We start from the raw sequence: 24,932 nt of genomic DNA, 5'->3' as shown, positions 1-24,932 counted from the left end.
TTTAAGGACAAGAATTTGAGTCACTACTCAGTGCTTTTCCATTTACTGCTCGCCTGCCTGTGCCAGCAGTGGGTAGTACAAAGCTGGGTCAAATCTCTCCTCTCGAGAGCTTGGGCCCTTATCAGCATTTTTCCCACACCTCCTTCTGAGTTTCATAATCTTTTTTTTTTCTCTCTCTCTCTATGTTTTACTCTGATGTTTCAAAATTCAGTTACACCCTCAGGCCTTGTGTCTCTGCTAAGTTCCTCCCTGGGGCAGGAACTTATCTTACCCTCCTCCGATTTTCAAGACTCAGGAGACTGTGTTATTTGGCTACAAAACTGATCCTTGAGCTAATTTGTCAACACATTATAATTCCAATAACATGATGGAAGATTTGGCCAACAGGTGACACACACCATAGTCTTAGACATCATTCCTTCTAAGTTAATGAATTGTTACATGTAATTCTAACCAGTTCATCAAGTTAAATTTTTTTGTTTTGTTTTTTGTTTTTCAAGAAAGGATCTCTCTGTGTAGGCTTGGCTGTCCTGGACTTGCTTTTGTAGACCAGAGTGGCCTCGAACTCAGAGATCCACCTACCTCTTCCCTCCTAGATGCTAGGATTACAGGCGTATGCCACCACACCCAGCAATTTTATGTTATTTTACACATTTGTTTGTTTGTTTGTTTTTCAAGACAAGGTCTCTGTGTAGCCTTGGCTGTCCTGGAGTCACTTTGTAGACCAGGCTGGCCTCGAACTCACAGCAATCCACCTGCCTCTGCTTCCCAAATGCTGGGATTACAGGCGTGCGCCACCACGCCTGGCTACACATTTGTTTGTTTGTTTGTTTTGTTTTTTGAGACAGGGTTTCTCTGTGTAGCCTTGGCTGTCTTGGACTCACTTTGTAGACCAGGCTGGCTTCCAACTCACAGCGATCCACCTGCCTCTGCCTCCCAAGTGCTGGGATTAAAGGCATGTGCCACCACACCTGGCTTACACATTTTTTTAAAACTTAAATTTATTTATTTATTTATTTATTTATTTATTTGAGACAGGGTTTCTCTGTGTAGCCTTGGCTGTCCTAGACTCTCTTTGTAGACCAGGCTGGCCTCGAACTCACAGAAATCTACTGGCCTCTGCCTCCCTGAGTGCTGGGATTACAGGTGTGTACCACTGCACCTGGCTAAATGCACTTTATTTAAAGACAACCTACATGACTTTTTTTCCCATAAAAAACAATGCCTCTCCTCCAAATACATCACGGTCAAAATAAAAGCTTAAGAGGACATCAGTCCCATTTGTCTTAGGTCCTGGTGTTGTATGGATCACAAGCACCAGCCAGTTATGGTGATGGCTGATAGATCCAAAGTAACTGCCCACTTGGCTAACGTTTCTCCACCTCTAAGCCATCCTTTAAGGAAAGCGTAAATGGAGTCACAACGTCCTCGCCATCCTCACAGGAGGCCAGGGGAGCAACCATGCCGCTCGGATTCGTGTCTTTACCAATAAAAACCTGGTAGTTACTGAAGTTAGCAAGGATGTGCAGCCCCAGTCACAAAAGCTTTCACTCCTCCTGAGTTTGCCTTTGAGTTATTTCATGCCATCTTTGATGTGTTTTTTGTAGGCCTCTTTTGTGAAGCTAGTTTCTTCTAAGTGTTGGTTCTCGACAATAGCAACCCCAGTGGCTACCGTACTTCCGGTACCTTTGCCCTCCGCCTTTAGCGAAAGGATTTCCACCAGTGATGAGTCATCGATGTTACGCTCTGTTCTACTGACCACCTTGCCCTTCCTCCTCCAGGCACAGCCCGTCTGCCATCTCCCAGGTCTTGGTAGATGTCAGAGAGCAGCTTGTTGTGGCTGATAAGGTCATGGTGGTAGCTGGGGACAGCCGCCAAACCACCACAGTACAGCCGAGAGCTGCTGGGGGGCGGGGGCGGGAGGGCGGGGGGGGGGGCGGGAGAGGCTGGAGAGTGGGCAGGAAAGCTCATCGAGTTAATTTTAAGTTCTGGAAGATGTATAGACACGTTTTTTGTCAATGAATGAAAAGTAGCCTTTGAGAGAACTTTTATTTAATTTGGACCCTGGGCCTGACTCATGCTAAGCAAGCGTTCTGCTTCTCAAGCTGATCCTCAGAGGCACAGAAACTGTTACAAAGCTATAATTAAAATGGCGATTACTCTCCTTTCAGGAGAGTCCTATGTACACGTCCTAACCTCTAAAAAGCGAAGCTTAATTACCACCTTCTTGCTTTTGCACACGAGCTAGCCTCAGTCGCTCTTTGTGAATGGGCAGGCAGAGCAGGGAGAAAAGAGGACAGAGTAAAACGCGGGTGCCTGGCAAACAGCAACCTTAGCCAAGCGCAAAAGGTCAACAGCACAGGTCAGTGTGTCTCAACCTTCCTAATGCTGCAGTCCTTTAACACATTTCCTCATGTTGTGGTGACCCCCAATACTTCATAACTATAATTCATCTGCTGTTATGACTCACAATGTAAATATCTGATATGCTAGCCCAAGGGGGTTGTGACCGGTGGTTGAGAACCGCCAATGTAGGTGATGTCACAGTCTTCCATAACGCCTGCCGGGATGTAATGAAAGAGACACTTCCTTCCCTTCACTGCTCTTTCCAAAAACCTGTAAACCCACACCAGTCACGGGAAGACATAAGACAACACAGATGGGGAGTCATGCCACAGAATACCTTGCTGGTGTTCCGTGGGTGGAGGGGAGGTGTCATGGTCACAAAAACCAAAGGGGGACGGAGAAATATCAAAGCCCGGAGAGAAGGCACAGCGATGAAATGCAACATGGTGGTGCATTAGGAGGTTCAGGAGGAGGATTGTCATGAGTTCAAGGCCAGCCTGGCCTACATTGGTGAGTCTGGACCAGCGGTGAGACACTAACTTTAAACGGGGGGGGGGGGGGGGGGGGGGGGGGGGGGGCGGTATGGTGGCTGGAGAGATGGCTCAGTGGTTAAGAGCACTGTCTGCTTTTCCAAAGGTCCTGAGTTCAATTCCCAGAAGGCACATGGTGGATGGTGGCTCACAACCATCTATGATGACATTGTATATCTTATAAATAAATAAATATTTTTTAAAAAGAAAAATAAAAAAAGAAAAGAAAAGGGCAATGTGATGGGGTGCCTTGGGTCCTGGAACGAAAAGAGGGCATTCATAGGAACGAAGTCTGGCCTTTACAAAAATTGTCACTTATAAAACTGTAGAAATTCTGGTTTCTTAATTTTGATTTTGTATCACAGTAATGAAAGACACTGGCAATGGAGGACACTGGATGAGAAACACATGGGGACTCTCAGTATGTGCTGTGATTTTTCTGTAACCCTGAGACAAAATCCAGTTCGACTTTCACTTATTCAAACATGAAAATCTGTGACTATTTATTGAGCCTCTGCTATTAGTAGGCATACACTGTGTTAGCCAGGCGCAGTGTCGCACACCTGTAATCCCAGCACTCAGGAGGCAGAGGCAGGTGGATCATCGTGAGTTCCAAGCCAACCTGATCTACAAAGTGAGTCCAGGACAACCCTGTCTCCAAAAACAAACAAAACAAACAAACAAACAAAACCACTGTTAGGTGTTCTCACTGCCCCTATTCCCCATGTGCTGATCACCTGTCGGACAGATGTAAGTGATGATCCAGACTCCCATGGGACAAGCAAGGGTAAGGGACCTATGTCTATGCCTGTCAACAACTACACTGGGGAGGGGAAAGCCAGACCTGACTTTCTTTTATTTTCTGGTGGTGTGTGTGTGTGTGTGTGTGTGTGTGTGTGTGTGTGTGTGTGTGTGTGTGTGCGCGCGCGTGTTTGTCTTTCTGTTTTATTCTTATTTGTTAGAGCTCTTCGCCTTTTGTTTTGTTTGATTTGGTTCGGTTTTTTTGTTTTTGTTTGGTCTTTGGGTTTTTTTGTTTTGGTTTTTTTGAAACAGGGTTTCTCTGTGTATCCCTGGCTATCCTGGAACTAGCTCTGTAGACCAGACTAACCTTGAATTCACAGAGATCCATCTGCCTCTGCTTCCTGGGATTAAAGGCGCGCTAAACCAGCTGCTCGGTGAGCTCCAGCGATCTACTTGTTTTGCCCCCAGTGCTGCCAAGATTACAGGATGCACTACTGTCCTGGCTATTAAAGTTGAACGGCAGGGATCCGCGGTCAGAACCTCAGGCTTGTGCAACAAGCACTCTGAGGAGCAAGCCGCCTCCATAACCCCAGGCCTGGCTCATGATCAATCTGTCTGCAGTGGCGGCATCGCCTGGAAGCTTCATCGCCTCACTTGGGCTATGATGTATCGCAGTGTCTCTAATTGAACAGATAATACTCCCATGTACATGATTTTAAGCAACTCATTAGGCATTTGGCTAAGGGTCGCTGTGCAGTCTTAGCTGATAAGACTGGAAAAGAGATCACAGAAGTATATATACCTTTACAGACATTTAACTGTAGGCTTTGAACTTTTCTTTTTTTTTTTTTAATATTTATTTATTTATTTATTTATACAGCATTCTGCCTGCATGTGAGCCAGCAGGCCAGAAGAGGGCATTAGATTCCAGTATAGACTGGTTGTGAGCCACCATGTGGTGGCTGGGAATTGAACTCAGGACCTCTGGAAGAGCAGCCAGTGAGTGCTCTTAACCTCTGAGCCATCTCTCCAGCCCGGCTTTGAACTTTTCAAACCTCCTTTTTTGCTGTTGTTGTTTTGGTTTTCTGAGACAGGGTTTCTCTGTGTAGCCTTGGCTGTCCTGAAGTCACTCTGTAGACCAGGCTGGCCTTGAACTCACAGTGATCTGCCTGCCTCTGCCGCCCAAGTGCTGGGATTAAAGGTGTGCACCACTGCCCACCTCAAACCTACTTTATTTGGGGTTCTTTAATGCTTACGCCTCCCTTCCAACCCAACTACCCTAGATAGGAGAGAAAAGAGGTTAATCAGAACAGAAGTAGACCTTCTTAGACTCAGTTCCTTGGAGCGATTCCACTTTCGTATTCAAGATTTCAATAGACCTGTTAAATAGCAAACAAGCAATTCGGCGAAGGTGACTGCAACCACAGCAGCCAGAACCAGAAACCTCAAAGCATTCTATGGAGTGTTTCATTCTAGAAGCATCTCAAAGTGGAGTGATGAACAGCCAAATGATAGGAAGCGATGGCAAGACCAAAAAAGCCAAGCCTCTTGTTTTGGGGCGCGCGCACATGTGTGCGCGTGCGTGCGTGTGTGCGTGTGTGTGTGTGTGTGTGTGTGTGTGTGTGTGTATCCTCTAGGATGTTTATCAACTGGCAAAAACCATGCCCCTGAAAGAGGCAGTTCCTCTCCTAGTGGACCATGTGTCTTCTTACAAGTCTGTTTCCAGCAGACAGACAACACACACCCTCACACAAGTCTGTTTCGCATCCCACACTTGGGATCAACACAAAAACATGTTCACATCCACTACATTTAACTATAGTCATTAATAAATAGTAACTTGAAAGTAGTAAGCAGGGAGGAAAGTCAAGGAAGAGGGACATGATGGAGCTCTCAGAATGCAGAGCATGAATTCCCACCAAATGGAAACCACTTCAAAGAAGGCTCTTACTTGGGTGAGCAATGGTGCATATGCTGTAGATGCCGGCCTCTTCCCCCAAGCACATTCTTCTTGCAAATCTTGCTTAATAAGCTGATGAACAGAGGCCTGATGGCAGGACAGTTATGCAAGGACTGTACTACCCTGTACAAAGGGTTCAGTAGTAGGTGAGTATTCAACCAGGCACCATTGGGAGCCAACACTTAGCCTTCGATGTGATGCCATTCTCTGGAGGAACAGCCTACCACCTTACAGAAGGCTGGTTATAAACCCTCTTCTATTACAGAAGTGCAGCAATTACCGTTGGCTGAAATACTTATTCTGAGTGCGATTTTTTTCCTTCCTGGACCTGCAATGCTTCCAGTAAAGCCATAATCCTTGGACTTTGGGGATCCCTTGCTCACTATTACCTAGCTCATACAAGTGTCTTTCCGACCAAAGAGCTTCCTCTGTGGTAACTGAAGAACATCAGCAGGTTTCTATTCCACAATCCCTCACTAGTTTACATGACAGGACAGCAGGAACAACTACTGAAGACTGTGATGGTGCCAAATGACATCTGACATGGTGGGGGCACTGGTCTTCAAACTACAAACATTTTAAATTGACCAAAATATGGTGTCACTTTCCTTTAGTCAGAAAACGTGGGTCTCAGATGCAAGGAGTAGAAGTGAGAGTCGGGGAACCAGGTATGGTGGGCACACCTTTAATCCCAGCACTTGATAGGCAGAGGCAGGCGGATTTCTGGGAGTTCGAGGCGAGCCTGGTCTATAAGCGAGTTCCAAGACAGCCCAGGCTACACAGAGAAACCTTGTCTTGAAGAACGAAAAAAGGAGGAGGAAAAGGAGAAGTAGAGGTGAGAGTGGGGTCTTGTTTTGTTTTTGTTTTCATCTTACTTTTTATTTATTTATTTAATTTTATTTTGGTTTTTCAAGACAAGGTTTCTCTGTATAGCCCTGGCAATCCTGGAATCACTTTGTAACCCCGGCTGGCTTTGAATTCGCAGAGATCTGCCTGCCTCTGCCTGCCTAAGTGCTGAGATCAAAGCTGTGTGCTACGATGCCCAGCTTCATTTTACCTTTTGTTTAAGACAGGATCTCAGCCTGTCTTATATATATATATTTTGGTTTTTGGTTTTTTGAGACAGAGTTTTTCTGTGTAGCCTTGACTGTCCTGGACTCACTTTTGTAGACCAGGCTGGCTCAAACTCATAGAGATCTGCCTGCCTCTGCCTCCCAAGTGCTGGGACTAAAGGCATGCAACACCATGCTCGACTTACAGTATATTTTTAATTAAAATATAATTACACATAGCATTCCCCCTTCCTTTCTTCTCTCAACCCCCCCATACTGCTGCCACCCCTCTCAAACTCACTCTCTTTCTTTCATTGTTATTGTTACACACAGATTCCTTTTTACTTGTTTTTAGAGGCAGAGTCTTACTGTGCAGCCCATGCAGTCTCAAACTTGTGATCCTCCTGCCTCAGCTTCCTAAGCATCAGGATTACAGGCATGTTCCACCGCGCCCGGCTTGCTCTGCAGTTGTTTGTTTGTATTTGCTACTCTCCCAATCCATAATGTTTGTATTTGGGAGTTAATTATGGGTAAAGAGGTGAGGACATGACTCAGGTGACACTGTGTGAGTTGTATCAGGACATCTAGCAACTCAGCAATGCCACCACCTGCTCTGGACCCCTAGGAACTTCAAAAGGAAAAGCAGGAACTGTTTTCCAAAGACGGGAAAATTATGGAGACACTAGAAGGAAAAGGAGCCCCTCCTCCCTTGCCGGCTGAGACTCGAGAATTCCAGCACATTTAACATTTGCCATGAAGATTGCCTATAAACAGACAATGCTAGTTTTCTATAAAGATATCTTCAGCTCAGAATGTGAAAATGCAATGAGCTTGAACACAGATGACCTTCAAGTCTGGTCTGAGTTCTCTCGTGGACATTTACTAGGAGTTTCAGCAACAAGACTCTTAACTTATTTATAGTAAAGACAAACTGACCCCAAAGCCCTCTGATCTAGGGTTTTATCTGTTATGATCCTGTCCAGAACCACCCTGCAACCTTCTTATTCTTTTGAGACAAGGTGTCTCTCTCTCTCTCTCTCTCTCTCTCTCTCTCTCTCTCTCTCTCTCTCCTCTCTCTCTCTCTCCTTTCTCTCTCTCTCTCTCTCTCTCTCTCTCTCTCTCTCTCTCTCTTTTTTTTTGGTTTTCTTTTTTTTTTTCAAGACAGGGTCTCTCTGTGTAGCCTTGGCTGTCCTGGACTCATTTTGTAGACCAGACTGACCTTGAACTCACAGAGATCCTCCTGCCTCTGCATGCGTCACAACACCCGGCGAGACAAGGTCTCTTTAGTAACCCTGAGTGTCCTAGAACTCTTTGTAGACCAGGCTGGCCTCAAGTTCACATAGATCTATCTACCTGCCTCTGCCTCCCAAGTGCTGAGATTAAAGACACACACCACCACCACCTGCCATCACTAAAATTTTTTAACAGCCCATCAAAAATGGTAACATCAGAGCGCAACAAAAGTATATATATACTGTAAAGACATGTACTGTGAGGTACATACAATGCTCTGAGAAGCCACACCCACACCTCTACATGTCCTTTCTATTAACCTTTACATTTAAATCTGTGTTAAGACTCTCTCTCGACAGGTGAGGTGGCACACGCTTTTTATCCCAGCACTCAGGAGGTAAAGGCAGGAGGATTGCTGTGAGTTCGAGGCCAGCCTGGTCTACAAAGTGAGTCTAGGACAGTCAAGGCTACACAGAGAAACCCTACCTTGAAAAAAAAAAAAAAAGAGAAGAAATCATGAAAATATATGCTGCCAGACATGGTGTCTGTGAGCAGATGACTCTTGTGATGTCCATGTGTGAGCAGAAGACTGGGTCAACTGTGCGTGGCTACTCTTTTTTTTTTTTTTAAGATTTATTTATTATTTATACAGTATTCCACCAGCGTGTGTGTCTGAAAGCCAGAAGATGGAACCAGATCACATTATAGATGGTTGTGAGCCACCATGTGGTTGACTGGGAATTGACCTCAGGACCTTTGGAAGAACAGACAGTGCTCTTATCCACTGAGCCATCTCTCCAGCCCTTTGGGCGGCCACTCTTGCTGTCCTTTTCTTGCAGCTGGACTACATCTGGCGGAGCTTCAGCGGGAAATTCTCGGGGATGAGGTGGCCAGCATGAAGGACCACATCAACCTCAAACTCCACTTTGAAGTTGGTGGTCTCCAGGGTTGGACAGATGAACAGTCTGGGGAAGACCATGTAGAGGGGGAGGGAACGGTTCCTACAAAGGTTCTCACCCGCGGTGGAACATCCCGCATCTCTGTGGCACCTCGTGCATAGCCTTCTGCACACCCACAGGTCTATGCTCCGGATAGCAGCATCCGAGTGCTCCACCACCAGCTCTCCTGTCAGGGGCTGTGTGAGGGCACAGTTAGTGGAGTTCAGACGTCCTCTAATGAGGAATCTAGAGAGTAAGGCCCCCTTGATGTTCAGCAAGGTTTCCAGGGTGATGATGAAGCCCACAAGACTTGGGGTCAGCTTCCCCTTCTGAGGAACAGAGTGAACAATGAATTCACAGGTCTTGCTCAGGTCCCTGGCCAGCAGGGACCGCCACATGTCACAGCGCAGTGTGTATTGAATGTTGACAAGCACGCTGTGGTAAGTCTCATATAGGACTTTACCGCCTTGACACGCAGAGGAAACTCAAAGGGAATCTCAGTCCTGCCACTGGGGAGCCTTCCTGGCTGCAGCACATCGATGGTGCTGAGGATAATGGGGATCCGATTCACAGAGCTGTAAAAGACTTCAAACACACCCACGCTTTTGGCTCTGAGCTGGAGGTTTCACAGTCCCTTCTACTGACAAAGACACTCCCTGGTGCTGCACAGAATCCTGATAGAGATGACCACCAAACCTGAGAGCTTTTCCCCAGCATGATACACTGGAAGGTCGCCATCTCGGATTATCTGCAAAGGCAGAAACTTCCGGCCACTCGTGACCCAGTCGCCCCGCCCCTCCCGCTTCTTCCCCTTCTAATCATTTCAAACGGTGGCACTCCCTGACTAAGCATTCAAATATATATATATATATATATATATATATATATATATATATATATATATATATATATATATATAAAAGCCTTATGGTGACCATTCTTTTTGTTTGTTTGTTTGTTTGTTTTCGAGACAGGGTCTCTCTGTGTACCCTTGGCTGTCCTGGACTCGCTTTGTAGACCAGGCTGGCCTCGAACTCACAGCGATCCACCTGCCTCAGCCTCCCAAGTGCTGGGATTAAAGCTGTGTGCCACCATGTCCAGCTATGGTGGCCATTCTTATTCAAACCACCAACACACTGGCCTATCCTGAAATTGCTTTCTATGATAAAATCAGCTTTAATTGAATGGAGGTCTCTAAAAAGGAACTCCCGGACTGCTGCGGGGAGTAGCGTAAGCTGTGCCTGGCTCAATCTCTGCTGCCATCAACAGTTGCAGATTCTGAGACACACTTGTATCTCACATTGGAGAGCTAAAGAAAGGAGGCTGGTGTTCTCTAAAGACAATTGCAGCCAGATAGGTGGACAGACACCAGAGTCATACAGCCATCCAGAGAGCCCTGGAAACCCCCACACCCTCCTGGAGGAGTCTGCTCAGGACTGCTGAGAACTCTGGAACATTCCCACACGTCTTGAGAGCAGCTCCTTTGTCTACACTTTAGGGTGAGCTCTTCGGTGACACTTTTTTCTGATGCTCGATTGGTGACGTCTCCAACTTTGTGCTAGCTAGTTTTATGCCAACTTGACACAAGCAAGAGTCATCATTGAGGAGGGAACTTCATTAAGAAAATGCCTCCAGGGCTGGAGAGATGGCTCAGAGGTTGAGAGCACTGGTTGTTCTTCCAAAGGTCCTGAGTTCAATTCCCAGCAAACACATGGTGGCTCACAACCATCTACAATGAGATTTTATGACCTCTTCTGGCAGGCAGGCACACATGCAGGCAGAGCATTGTATACACGATAAATAAATCTTTAAAAAGAAAAAAAAAATAAGATCAGGTTGTAGGCAAGCCTATAAGGCATTTTCTTAATTGGTGATTAATAGCAGAGGACCCAGGCCCCTGTGGGTTGTGGCACTCCTGGGCCAGTGGTCCTGGGTTCTATAAGAATGCAGGCAGGCTGGGTGGTGGCGCGCGCCTATAATCCCAGCATTCAGGGAGGCAGAGGCAGGTGAATCGCTGTGAACTCAAGGCCAGCCTGGTCTACAAAGCGAGTCCAGGACAGCCAGGGCTACAAGGCTACACAGAGAAAGCCTGTCTTGGGAAAAAACACAGAAGCAGCAGGCTGAGCGAGCCATGAGGACAAGCCAGTAAGCAGCACCCTCTATGGCCTCTGCATCAGCTCCTGCCTAGCGCCTGCCTTGGCTTGCCTCAGTGGACCCTGATTCAGGATATGTAAGCCAAATAAAGCCTTTCCTGCCCAAGTTACTTTTGGTCATGGTGTTTCTTCACAACAGTAGAAAGCCTAACTAAAACAAAGCTTGGCTCCTCTTTGTATCCCCAGTGAATGGTTTTAACCCCAATTCATGTCATATCTGGGAAACAAAGGCGGTATTTACACTATCTGATTCGGATAGTGTAAACAACTTACACAAATTCAATTTCATTAGATGTCTAGGAGGTCACACTAGCTCACTGTGGTTTTAGGAATTAACCAGTTTTTAATATTTGGCCTTTTTTCCCTCTTCAGTTGTTATAACATTTACTTTCATATTTCAACCTATCTAAGCCATAACAGCCAGAGGTTCAAGAGAGAAGTCGTTGGTGTGTGTGTGTGTGTGTGTGTGTGTGTGTGTGTGTGTGTGTGTGCATGTGTGTGTGTGTGTTTGTGCATATGTGTGTGTGCGTGTTTGTATGTGTGCGTGTTTGTGTAGGTGTGGGTGTGTATGTTTGTATGCACACATGTGTGTGTGTTTGTGCATGTGTATGTATGTGTGTGTTTAGTTATTTTACAATCCTGGGGCATGAACCATAATTTTAAAATCTTATATTTGTTAGAAATATAGAAGTCGTGATTTTTTAGTGAGGTCTTACTGGATGCTGGAGAAAAGGTGACCCTTGATATAATATGGCAGAGAAACTGGATGCTTCGTGTTGTAAGGTTTGATGGGAAGCAGAAAGCGTAAACAACGAGCTTAGAGATTGCTAAGAAAAACGTGGAAGACGCGGCCTGCTTGCTCCTGGATGCGGAAGACGTGGTCGGCTTGCTCCTGGATGCGGAAGACGCGGCCTGCTTGCTCCTGGATGCGGAAGACGTGGTCGGCTTGCTCCTGGATGCGGAAGACATGGCCTGCTTGCTCCTGGATGCGGAAGACGTGGTCGGCTTGCTCCTGGATGCGGAAGACGTGGTCGGCTTGCTCCTGGATGCGGAAGACACGGCCTGCTTGCTCCTGGATGCGGAAGACGCGGTCCGCTTGCTCCTGGATGCGGAAGACGCGGCCTGCTTGCTCCTGGATGTGAAAGACGCGGCCTGCTTGCTCCTGGATGCGGAAGACGCGGCCTGCTTGCTCCTGGATGCGTACAGCAAAGTACGAGAGCAACGCAAACTGAAGAAGAGACTATTAAGGAAAAAATAAATACCTGATTTAGAAAACTTCTCAGTCTTATCTCCCTGTCTCTGTCTGTCTGTCTGTCTGTCTGTCTGTCTGTCTGTCTGTCTGTCTTAAACTAGCAGTCCTCCTTCCTTGGCCTCTCAAGTAGCATGCATTATGGGCCAATGCCACCACAGCTGCTTCCTGTGCTCCAGAACTAAAGCCAAGTAGGTATCTGGGTGGACCTGGCTGTGAAGTTTAGACCGGTGACTTGCAGATTCGATTGATCAGCTCAGCACAGGCAGCATGCACCCAGGAGAACCTCACTTGTATTACAGCCTGGGACTCCTTGACATGTATCATAGACCTACAAAACTTTGGAAAATGTCGTAGCTACAGAAACAATGGCTTGCCGGACATGGTGGTGCGCATCTTTAATCCCAGCACCCAGTAGACAGAGGTAGATGGGTCTCTGTGAGTTCGAGGCCAGCCTGGTCTACAAAGTGAGTCTAGGACAACCAGGACTGCTACACACAGAAACCCTATTACAGAAACTCTGTCTTGAAAAACCAAAACAGAAACAATGGCTTGGGGCTGGAGGCTCAGTGGTTAAGAGCACCAGATGCTCTTCCAGACAACCCAAGTTCAGTTCCCAGCACCCGACATGACAGCTCACATCTGTGTGTAACTCCAGTCTCAGGTACGCTCAGGCAGATGTACTCTCAGGTCTACAAAGAGAGGTGACTCTAGCTCCGGACCAGACCCTCCTACTCTTCTGATAAAGAGCATGAGATGGAGCAGGTGGTTTGATCTTTAGATGAGGCACTGGATTTAGATAGTTCTGAAATGAGTTAGGATCTGGGACATGTTGGGGTGGGATGTATGTACTTTGTGCACGAGACATGTGTGAATTTGAGGGGGAAGAGAGCAGATGCTCTAGGCTTGAACACTATTCCTCAGGCATCCATGTCCACAGGGGAATCAGAGTAGGGCCTTATTTTGAAATAGCCTTTTCAAATGGAATCAAGGTGACACCATACTAGAGTATTCTTAAAGTATGATTGCTATAAGAAGCCTTGGAAGGACACAGCTCGGCAAGGGAAAAGCCCTGTGAAGACAGTGTTAGAGACCAGAGTCGTGCAGCTATACCCGAAGGTTAGTGGCAACTTCTACCACCCTCCTAGGGAATGCGCAGTGATTCTCCTGTAGCCCTCCAGAAGGACCAGCTACTGACTCCTTTATTTTGGATGTCTAGCCTCCAGAACCATGAGAGTCTGCAACAATTTGTTAAAATCCCGCCAGGACACTAGTCTAGTCCACATTTTGGTATTGATGGTACTTCATCTTTGTACTTTAACTTGTGTATATATGTGTCTGTGGTGTGTATGTCACATGTGTGCAGATACCCCAGGAGACCAGAAGAGGGCGCTGGATTCCCAGGAGCTGGAGTTACAACAGCTGTAAACTGCCTGGTGTGGTTCTGGGAATCAATCTCTAGTCCTCTGGGAAAGTATCCTTTTTGCTTTGTTTGCTGTGTTTTGAGCAGGGTCTCACTACGCAGCCCTGGTTGGCCTGGAATTCACTATGTAGACCAGGCTTGCTTCACACTTATATTGATGCCTCTGCCTCCTGAGTCTTGGGATTAAAGCAAGAGGAAGACCTTTGACCGCTGAGCCATCTCTCCAGCCCCAATCACTGTATTTTAAATACATGTCTTTTGTTCAATGTCTGGTTCACAAATCTCTTCTTCCAATTTGCCACTTAGGTCCTCACCGCCTTCTACAACTGCATCTTCTATATTTCCAGTGCTAGGGATCAAGCTCAGGGCTTTGCACGTGGAGGTAAATGCGGCCAATGCCTGAAACTTTTAATGTAAGAGACATAAGCCTGCCAGGCAGTGGTGGCACGCCCCTTTAATCACAGTTCTCAGGAGGCAAAGGCAGGTGGATCTCTGTGTTCGAGGCCAGCCTGGTTTCCAGAGCAAGTTCCAGGACACCTAGAACTGCACGGAGAACCCCTGTCTTAGAAAACTAAAAAAGAAGCCAGGGGTGGTGGCACATGCCTTTAGACCTAGCACTTGGGAAGCAGAGACAGTTGGATCTCTGTAAGTTCGAGGCCAGCCTTGTCTACAGAGAGAATTCCAGGATAGCCAGAGCTGTTACCCAGAGAACTCCTGTTGTGAAAAACCAACACAAAAAAGAAAAACTATAAACCTCTTCCTTCATATTTTATGATTGTGTGTGTGTGTGTGTGTGTGTGTGTGTGTGTGTGTGTGTGTGTTTAGAAATCTTTCCCTGATAGCCTGGCAGTGGTGGGACTTGATTTTAATCCCAACAATCAGGAGACAGAAGCAGGTGGATCTCTCTGAGTTTGAGGACAGCCTGGTCTACAAAGCGAGTTCCAGGACAGCCAGGGCTTTTACAGAGAAAACGTGTCTCAGAAAAAACAAAAGAAAGGAAGGAAGGAAGGAAGGAAGGAAGGAGGGAAGGAAGGAAGGATATTTGATCCCATTGTGAGCCCTAAGATTGTGAGGTGAAAAAATTCTGTTTCTAGTTGTGGACACAACTTTCAACCCAAGAGCTTTCTGCTTATGTAAACAAGTACTTTTTTTTTCCCAGAGCTGAGGACCAAACTCAGGGCCTTGCGCCTGCTAGGCAAGCACTCTACCACTAAGCTAAATCCCCAACCCCAACAAGTACTTTTTTTAAAAAGAAGATTTATTTATGTACTATTATGTGCTCTGCCTGCATATACACCCACAGTCCAGAAGAGGGCATTAGATCACATTATAGATGGTTGTGAACCACTATGAGGTCACTGGGAATTGAACTCAGGACCTCTGGAAGAACAGTCAGTGTTCTTAACCACTAAGCCGTCTCTCCAGTGCCAACAAGTGATTCTTTTGGCTCAGCCCTAGCACACACCTTTAATCCAGGTGCTAAATAAAGTCAAGCTTAGGTCAAGAAGTGGAGCAAGAAACAAGCTGACAGGGATTAAACAGAAAGGAGGGACATTAAGAGAAGGGTAGTTAAGACAGCGTGAAGCCGGCTGTGGTGGCACACGCCTTTAATCCCAGCAGAGGCAGGTGGATCACTGTGAGTTCGAGACCAGCCTGGTCTACAAAGTGAGTCCAGGACAGCCGAGGTTACACAGAGAAACCCTATCTCAAAAAACTGGGGGGTGGGGTGGGGTGAGGAACCATCGTGGAGAAGAAGGAACTTTGGCTTTTGGCTTTTTCCTCCTGAGCTGTCAGCTAAGCTATTGAGCTTTGGGGCTTTTGGTTTTTTCCATCTGGGATGTGAGTGGAGGAGAAAGGCCTTTTTCTCTCTAGGGTGTCAGTAGAGTAAGAAGGTCAGCTGGGTGCTTTCTCTGCCTCTCTGAGCTGGTAGGTTCTCACCCCAACAGCTGGCTCCTGAGTCGTTATTGATAAAAATCAAATGATTGGGATTTTCTTTCTTTTTAACAACAAAGAAAGAAGTTTTTTTTCCCTGAAGCCACAAGAATATTCTTCTTTATTTTCTTCTTTAACAATTTATGAATGGTGTAATGATATGGGTAAAGTTTTGTCTTTTAGATCATTTACTTGAGCACTTGGTAATAGTCCTCTCCCTTTTCTTTTCTTTTCTTTCTTTCTTTTTTTTTTTTTTTTTTAAGATTTATTTATTATTATGTATACAGCACGCTGCCTGCACATACACCTGCAGGCCAGAGGAGGGCATCAAGTCACATTATAGATGTTTGTGAGCCACCATGTGGTTGCTGGGAATTGAACTCAGGACCTCTGGAAGAGCAGTTAGTGCCCTTAACCTCTGACCCATCTCTCCAGCCCCTCCTCTCCCTTTTCTAATGACATGTAATTTCATTTCAACCATAATACTATATCACATTCCATATATAAAACCAGGGGTCTGGTTGTTTTTGTACATATGTCTATCCTTGCACCAATAACACATTAGCTGCTATAACTTAGTGCCAACGGTTTTCAGTGAGAAGCAACTTTACCTACCTGGGGACATTTGGCAAACTCTGGAGTCGTTTTTACTGTTATAAACTCAGAGGTGGGATGCGTACCACAGGCATCTAGTGGGAAGTGACCAGAAATGCTGCTAAACTACAAGGCCAGTCCTCCAAAACAAAAATTTATGTAGTGTCAAATGCTGTCCATTTTCTAGTCAGAGCTGGGGTCCCAGGGGCCCCTCACACTTCAGGATTTACCCCTCTAGCCTCGCGGAGAAAACTGTGACCTAACAGACCGAGGGAGCTGGCCTTGAGCAGACACTTGTTAACAATTGTTAAAACCAGATGCAAACTAAAATAAAATTTTCCGAACATGAGATAGTTCTTACCGTGTTTAAGACGAGACTCAGGAATCCCACCAACTACTGACTTCACCATGGGCTGCATGGTAGAAACAGCGCCAGACAGGCCAAGGCTCCTGCATGGAGGTTCATGGCCCGATGTGGAAGGAGACATTGAACAGTCTCTCTCCAAGTGCAGTTCTGGTAGGGAGCTGTCATGTTGGGTTCCTGTCACAGGACAGTGTTTTACAGTCTTCAGGAAAATGGCACTCTATGTGTTCCGAATTCTTGTTTAAAATATCAGTCTTAATCTGTGATGACAGGTGTCTGCTGAGCAAAATTCAACCTAATCCAAACCCATTCAAATTCCTGAAAATTCCAGATCAGCTCACCCAGTAGAGTTTTAGAGGAGCATGAATAGTAGAAAACAGTGAAAAGACCAACAACTTAATCTCTCCTTTTGTCCGGAGACAATAGCTGTCAGTTCTACCTGCATTAGTGCTAGTGCTCGCTCAGGACATTTGAACTCCCTCTGCCTTCTAGAAGTTTGGAATGAAAATCTGCCGGGTCATTATGTTCTCCCAGTGGAAATGGACGGGTGTGTTAGTCTCAAACCATCCATGATAGATGGCTGTGTGGTCCAGCCTTAGAAACCTGCTCTTAGGCCGTGTGCTCTCTCCAGCCTCCCCCTGGCAGTTCCTAAGTGTTCCTAGAATTTTAATGCTTATTAAATCCACATTTCATCAACTTATTTCCAATACGCAGACGAGGAGAGGTGGGGCCGTTACTGTTGATCGGTCACCTGTCCCTTCTACCTGGGATGCTCATCTCATAGGGCAGCCACTTTCCAATGCTAAACCACCTTCTTCCCTTCCGAAATGCCAGGCTTCCTCATATTGAGTCTCACATCACCTCCTGCACCCCTCCCCTCCCATTCACACCCTGTCTCGGCTTTTCTGGGTGTTTGACTTTCACTCTTCCTGGGAGAGCTCCTTCCTGACAGGGCTGGCTGCCTTTGGAAACTTTTCAGTTGCCCATCTTACTCCTTTTGAAATGTAATGCTCTAGGCATGGTGGCTTTAAATGCACCAGCCACTCTTGCACGTCACTGTACTTGGTTAATAGACGTCCTGCTACAGTTATGGGAGGTTTCACCCAGTGATGCCCCCTGCCCACTTAACCACACTGACACTGTTTTCAGCTAAGCATTTCTTCTGTGCTTAAGTAGACTGGTAAAGAAAGCTGGGCTTTCCTTAAGGTGGTTTGGGCCAGTATTTAGTTGGAGAGTTGTGAAAAGAGTACTTCAATTAAAAATACTCCCATTATGATTATTCACCTAACAAATACCTAATAAGCATCTACTGTGTCCCAAACAACAGCCTTTCCGTACTCTAAAGACCCAGGCTCCATCTGGAGGTCACGGCTTCAGCTGGGTGCCAATTGTCTTAAGAAAATAATTATTGCCAGGCGTGGTGGTGCATGCCTTTAATCCCAGCAAATGGGAGGCAGAGGCAGGCGGATTGCTGTGAGTTCAAGACCAGCCTGGTCTACAAAGTAAGTCCAGGACAACCAAGGCTATACAGAAAAACTCTGTCTCGAAAAACAAAAAACAAAACAAAACAAAACAAAAAAATAGTTATTATACAATGCAGTAACTGACCAGGTGTGATGGTGCACACCTTTGATCCCAGCACTGAGGAGGCAGAGGCAGGTGGATCTTGGTGAGTTCCAGGCCAGCTTGGTCAACAACGAGAGTCCAGGACACCCAAGCCTACACAGAGAAACCCTGTCTTAACAAAACAAAACAAAACAAAACAAAACCCATCCTTTACAAATATATATAGTTTATTAATTTATTCATATTACATCTCAATTGTTATCCCATCCCTTGTATCCTTCCATTCCTCCCTCCCTCCCATTTTCCCCTTACTCCCCTCCCCTATGACTGTGACTGAGGGGGACCTCCTCCCCCTGTATACGCTCATAGGGTATCAAGTCTCTTCTTGGTAGCCTGCTATCCTTCCTCTGAGTGCCACCAGGTCTCCCCCTCCAGGGGACGAAAACCTGCACTTTTTAAATTTTGTTTGTTTGTTTTACAGAAGCCCAGCTTGGTTACCCTGGCCTCACTACATTCTTTCTGTTCCGTGACCCAGCTCAAAGCCACCTTCTTAGTTTTCCCGTTTGTTCAGATATTTGCAGAGAACATAGCAGAAGGCATTAGTGGCTTGTGTTTCTGAGAATACTGATTGCGTGTGCCTCAAACATCTCAATCTCTTGGCCTGAGAGCTCCATTTGACTACAGGAGGGCCCAATCCACAGACCAGACAGGCTGAAGTGTTAAGAAGTTGCCTGCCAGGAGCATCCTCAACCACTGCGGGGAGGAGTTTGTAAGAAAAACATCCTGCTTCCTCAACCCCTTGTGGGGGCAACGCTGGGTCCGGTCTGTATGTTCTATACATCTCTTCCAAGAGTCCTCACGAAGCCGAGCCCCCATAGCATCAGCTGTAGCCTTGGTTGGTCCCTCCCCTTCTCTGTCCCACACTTCTTAGGCTCCCCCTCCGGTGGACACATTCCTCTGGAGTCTGCTGAGGAGAAGTCTCACTGGGACAGAGTTCTGCCCGAGCAGCCCCAACAAGGTCTTCTCTCCAGCTGGGTTGGTGCTCTGACGTCTGCCCTCCCTTCACCCCAGCTTCTGGGACCCCTTTGTCATACTGTCCTGGAGCGTTGCTAATTACCAGCCTGATGAGCTCCCTTTGGGGACGCAAGTTTGATTCCCAGAACCATACAGTGAGGCTTACCACTGTCTGTAACTCTTATTCCAGGGAACCTAGTGCCCTCTGGCCTCCGAGGACACCTTCAGGCACATGGTACACATAAACACATGCAAGCACACATACATATAAGTAAGCAAATACATTTTTTTGTTTTTTTAAGATTTAGCCAGGTGTGGCAGTTCACACTTTTTGTTTTGTTTTGTTTTGTTTTGTTTTGTTTTGTTTTTGTTTTTGTTTTCAACACAGGGTCTCTCTGTGTAGCCTTGGCTGTCCTGGACTTGCTTTGTAGACCAGGCTGGACTAAAACTCACAGCAATCCTCCTGCCTCTGCCTCCCAAGTGCTGATATTAAAGGCATGTGCCACCATGCCTGGCTTCCTATGGTGTGCACCCTTAATTCCAGCACTTGAGAGGCAGAGGCAGGCATAGCACTGTGAGTGCAAGGCCAGCCTGGTTCATGTGAATTTCAACCCAGCCAGGGTCACATGGTAAAACCTTGTTAAAAAAGAAAGTTTTAGCTACTAATTCTGATATAGTTCTTTCCTCTATCCCTTTTGCTATGTTTGTTTGAGACAAGGTTTCTCTGTGTAGCCCTAGCTGTCCTGGACTCACATTGTAGTCCAGGCTGGCCTCAGACTCACAGAGATCCACCTGCTTCTGCCTCCTGAGTGCTGGGATTAAAGGCGTGCGCCACCACTGCCCAGGAAATTTTTATCCAAAAGTACCTATGTCAGGAACTTTGATTTAGTGTGTAAACGAATGAAATAACTGCTGTTTTTGTTTTTGGGTTGTCCCCCCCCCCCAAACAGGGTTTCTCTGTGTAGCCTTGGCTGTTCTGGCCTTGAACTCACAGAGATCCACCTGCCTCTGCCTCCCGAGTGCTTGGATTAAAGGCGTGCGCCACCATGCCCGGCCCAAGGCAGCTGCTGTTGTTGTTTCCAGGAATTTGCCAAATGGCATAGACACTAAAGTTCCTTATTATGAAATGGCGTGTGTAGTGTTTACATATAATTGTGCACACTGTTCCTGGACTTAAGTCATCTTCAGGATTTGTACAGTACCTGATACAGAGCAAACTGCTTTAGTCCTGTATTGTCTAGGGACTAAGTCTCCTTTTAGAGACGCATCCTCCAATAAGACGAAAGAGACGCACATTTCCCCCAAATGCTGGTGATGGACTCTATTCTGGGGCTTTTATCTGTCTATCTAGCGAGCGTTGTACTCTGTCTGCTGCTCCTGCCTTTCCCTTCTTCTGCCCCTTCCCAGGCATTCCTTCTCCAGCGTTCAGCTGTGCCCTGGCCCCTCTGGCACAGTTCATGAGCCTCATCTCTCTGCTCCAGCTGCAGGATACAGATATACAGGGAAGGCATATTTCTAAGCTTCAAGGTCAAAGTTTGTGAAATCGTAATGGAATTATCGTAGAGCAAGGCAAAACGCGGGTTCTGGGTCAGCTGAGGGTATATGTAAGAGGAGGGGAAAACGAGGTGACCCGGTGAATGGGGTTTATCCTGGGAGTCTGTGATGCGTACCTTCTCTGTCAACTCACTGTTTCAGAGTCATCTAAGAGAGCACCCTGGGCCTGTCTGTGAAGTTGACCTCAGGAGGGAAGAGTCACTCTGTGTGTGCACAGCACTTTCCCCGGGTGGCCAGCTCCAGCATCACATGTCTCGGCTTCCTGACTGCCTTGAACGTGATGTCTTCCCTGTAAGGGTCCTCACACAAAGCTGCATCTCGGCAGCTGCTCCACAGCAGACGGCGGTTCGGAAAGCCTATATCCACTTTTAAACCATGGGCCACAATGAAGCCTTCTTCCCTTGCCATGCTTCTAGCGGATGCTCTATCCCAGCTGTGGAGGAAGTGGCTAATACAGGGTACCACAGAGGGGATGAAGGAGCCCTGAGCCCTCTTCTCCCTAAGGCGGGGTTTTTCTTATCCTGCCCGTGGCCTCAGATGTATCTCTTGCTTTAGGTATCTAACAGGAATAATTTTGCTAGAGTCACCCCTTTCTCTCCTTCACAGATAAAGGCAGCAGGCTCTTCCTTTCTGAAGAGCAGGAGCCGGGCGAAGAGCTTGGCTTCTCTCATTTTCAGCCCCCCTGCCCCCAATCTTTCGGAATCATATCTGGGGAGCGAGAGATAACAATATTCTGTTTCTGTTTCTTATCTATAAAACACTGGCTTGCTGGCTGTAGATCTAATTTAGATTATGACTTCCCACAACCGTGTCTAGCAGTACGGCACAGAACAACACATAAACTATAGTAGTGTCAGAAGACATAAGCTCAATTCTTCAGCCCTGCCGCCCACCGGCAGCCATAGATGGCATTTAGTAGACCATTGAGTCTCTCTAAGCACTGGTTTTCAAGTGGAGATTAAAGGAGCCGCCTATGGGGCTTTAGGAAGAAGTAGATGAAGTGTGAAAACTCCACACTATGCTGATTTGTTCACCGCTATAAGTCACCTTGCCTGGCATAGGCCACGCCCTCTATTTAGTGGACGTGTAGGCATCTAAGAGGCTGTAGCCTCTGTCCAGGTAGATACATAGTAAAGATTCTGGCTGGTGGCCCATGCATTCTGACCTAAGAAGGTCAGAAAAAGAATCCATTGCATCAAATGCAGAGACATGCTGACCCGATAATGTACCTGGGTTACTGGGTATGTCCAGTAGCCACAGCCAGGATGTGTGAGAGGAAAGCTGCAATAGCATTGGTTGAACTCACCCGAGCAGTTGGGTGTGGCGCTTCTCAGACGTCAGGGTGTCCAAAAGTGACCTGGCGAATTGTCATCCAGGAGGTGGAGGCAGAGGGAAGCCTGAGCAGCACCAGGTGACACTGAGACAGCTGACTCCTCCACCTTCTCTGCAGTGGCCAGCAACTCAGTAAGTCCCACAGCCTTTGCGAACCTCACCGCCGGCCGCACAGGTCAGTGGGGCATTCCTTGATCAAAAGCAGCAACTAGAATGCAAACAAACAGCATGGCTGTGTTCCTATAAAACCATGTTTAGAGAGACAAGATGGAGTAGGTTTGGCCTCTGAGTTGTATTTTGTTGTCCCGTGGATTAAAAAAAAGAAAAAAAATACACACACACACACACACACACACACACTCTTTTGTGCATTTGTGGGGGATATATGTTCATGTGTGTATCTGTGGGTGGATACACACATATCATACAACAGAAGTCATGTCCAGTGCTTTTACTGGTTGGTTGTTTTTTGGTTTAGTCTTTCTTTTCTTCTTTTTTTCTTTTTTTTCAAGACAGGCTTTCTCCATGTAGCTGTCCTAGACTCTCTTTGTAGACCAGGCTGGCCTCTAACTCACAGTGATCCGCCTGCCTCTGCCTCCCGAATGCTGGTATTACAGGTGTATGTCACTATACCCAGCGGTGTCCAGTGTCAGGTCCTTAAAGTTCAAATTTGGTAACTTTCTTCTTGAAACATTTTTTTTTCACTTTTGTTTATATGTATGAGTGTTTTTCCTACATGTGCCTGTGTGCCCCACGCATGCAGTGTCTGGAGAGGTGAAGAGGGGGTGATATCCCCATGGGAGTTACAGGCAGTTGTTAACAGTCATGTGGGTGCTGGGAATGGAGCCTAGGTCCTCTGGAAGAGCAGTCAATGCTCTTAACCACTGAGTCATCTCTCCAGCCCCTGAACTTGGTAAGATTTTTTAAAATTCATATATAGATTATTGCAGGAGTATGTATTTCTATTTGAAATAGGGTCTGACACTCACATATGTGAAGTTTCATAAATACTATTACATCTGCATAATAAAGCACGTGGTTATAAATCACTTTGTCGGTTGCACAGTCACTTCCAGATTCTCTGGTTAGGATTCAGTGGCAGAGAAAATAACTCCCCCCTTGCACAGAAGGGGGCTTAGTATGAAAGTATGAAATGACTCCCAGTGTCCTTAGATGGCCTGACAACTGGAGGCTGAGACTAGAAATGACTCCATACTCCACATCACACAGCCACGCTCTGAGGAAGATGTGACGACAACGAGAGAATGTCAGACGCATCGACCAGGCAGTAGCCACCAGACTCCTAGTTCTGGAACCATGCGCCTTTGTCACATCAGGAAGCTACCTGCCAAATGAAGACATCACTACCTGCGTGTCCAGGTCGAGAATGCATTGCCTGAGAGCCATCTAGACCAGCAAGGTAAACACCTCAAGCTCCTTTGAGTTTTCCTCTGCTTAGCTCGGCTCCTTTTCAGGCCCAGCGTGACTACATTTGCTTAAAGGGAACTAAGTCTCATTCAGAACACTAGCAGCAAAGACATCTGGGAAATGAAGCTTTACACTTTTCTGACTGCATTCCAGGAGGATGTGCAACAGTGAGAACAGAACAGACACCTAGGGAGTCACTCCATAGAATAAGCCACACCTGCAACTGAAGTTGTAAGCCAGCTAGGGAGTGGTGGCCGGAGCAGCACGCGCCTTTGGTCCCAGGCTGAGGCAGGTAGATCTCTGAGTCTGAGGCCAGCCTGGTGTGCAGAGTGAGTTCCAGGACAGCCAGGACTACACAGAGAAACCCTGTCTTGGAAGGAAAAAAAAACCCATACAGTTGTAAACCAAGCATCAAGGACAAGATTCCTAATTCTCCACGAAGTTGTCTTTGCAGTTGATGAAATGTAACTACCAAAGTCAAATCCTAACTACCAAGGTAAAAAGGTCAGGAGAGGGGGCCTCGGGGCAGGGGTAAAGGCTAAACCCCCATCAATGGGATTAGTGCTTTTTCAAAACGGACCAGGCCGCTCTCTAGCCCCCTGTGTGCCATAGGAAACCCAACTAAGAAGACAGCCATCAGAAGCATGACGTCACCTGACTCTGATCTCAGGCTCCCCACGTCCCAGAACTGAAAGAAAAGTATCTGTTTGAGCTAGCCAGTCCACGATACTCTTCTGCTAAAGCAACCGAACGTGCCTAAGGCAATCCTATTAACTTCCCTGGGGAAGACCATGGCATAGCCTCACTCCTAAAGCAGTTCCTGCCAGAAGAATGAGAAGAATGTGAGAGGCTCATACTAACCAGCAGGCGGAAGAGAAGGCAAGGAGACCACCGTCTTCTCTAGAGCGCTCCCTCCAGCGAGTGGGAGTAGGAGCTGAAGGTGTGCATGACCCTAAGCATGGTTGGAGTGAGAGGCGCAGGGGAGCTGTGGTTGCCGCACTCCAACTCTGCTGGAAGACTGAAGCGGCATGGTTCCTGCTGCGGAGATGCCTCCTGCCTGGTGGAAGAGGCCCAGTTACAGATGCATCCAGCTTAGAGCTGCGTGAGCCTGCCAGAGCAGCCTAGTGGAGTCCTCACTGCAGATAAGAGACTCTGCGACTTCAGGCAGGTTCCTCAGTCAATGGCGCACTCTCTTTCTCCCCCCCCCCCCCCCCATCACCATCCTTGAACTCAGTATGCAGACCAGGCTGGCCTTGAACTCATAGAGGTCTGCCTGCCTCTGCCTTCCCAAGTGCTGGGATTAAAAGCATGTACCACCTTGCCCAGGTTTCTTAAACTCTCTTAAAGTACAGTGTTACAGTATGTGATTCTATTGTTATCAGATTGAAGTGTCGAGAATACATTTCAAGGATCCAAGCGGGAGACTATGTCTTGGTTCAATGACTTAAGGAGTCTATGTTCTGTCCCTGGTATGGGTTACCTCTGCGCTAAGTCATCAAAAGCAAATATCTCCCCTCACTGAG

General features: G+C 46.8%; 2 pseudogenes; both read right to left on the bottom strand.

Moving 5' to 3' along the window:
- Nucleotides 1-1,367: 1,367 nt before the first annotated feature.
- LOC127211945 (translationally-controlled tumor protein-like) lies at nucleotides 1,368-1,971 on the bottom strand (annotated as a pseudogene).
- Nucleotides 1,972-8,706: 6,735 nt separating this feature from the next.
- On the bottom strand, nucleotides 8,707-21,057 carry LOC127211944 (vacuolar protein sorting-associated protein 26C-like; annotated as a pseudogene).
- Between the last annotated feature and the right edge of the window lie 3,875 nt (nucleotides 21,058-24,932).

This window comes from Acomys russatus, chromosome 29, assembly GCF_903995435.1.
Source record: "Acomys russatus chromosome 29, mAcoRus1.1, whole genome shotgun sequence".
NCBI classification, from domain to species: Eukaryota; Metazoa; Chordata; class Mammalia; order Rodentia; family Muridae; genus Acomys; species Acomys russatus.
This window is presented reverse-complemented; position numbering and strand designations above follow the sequence as displayed.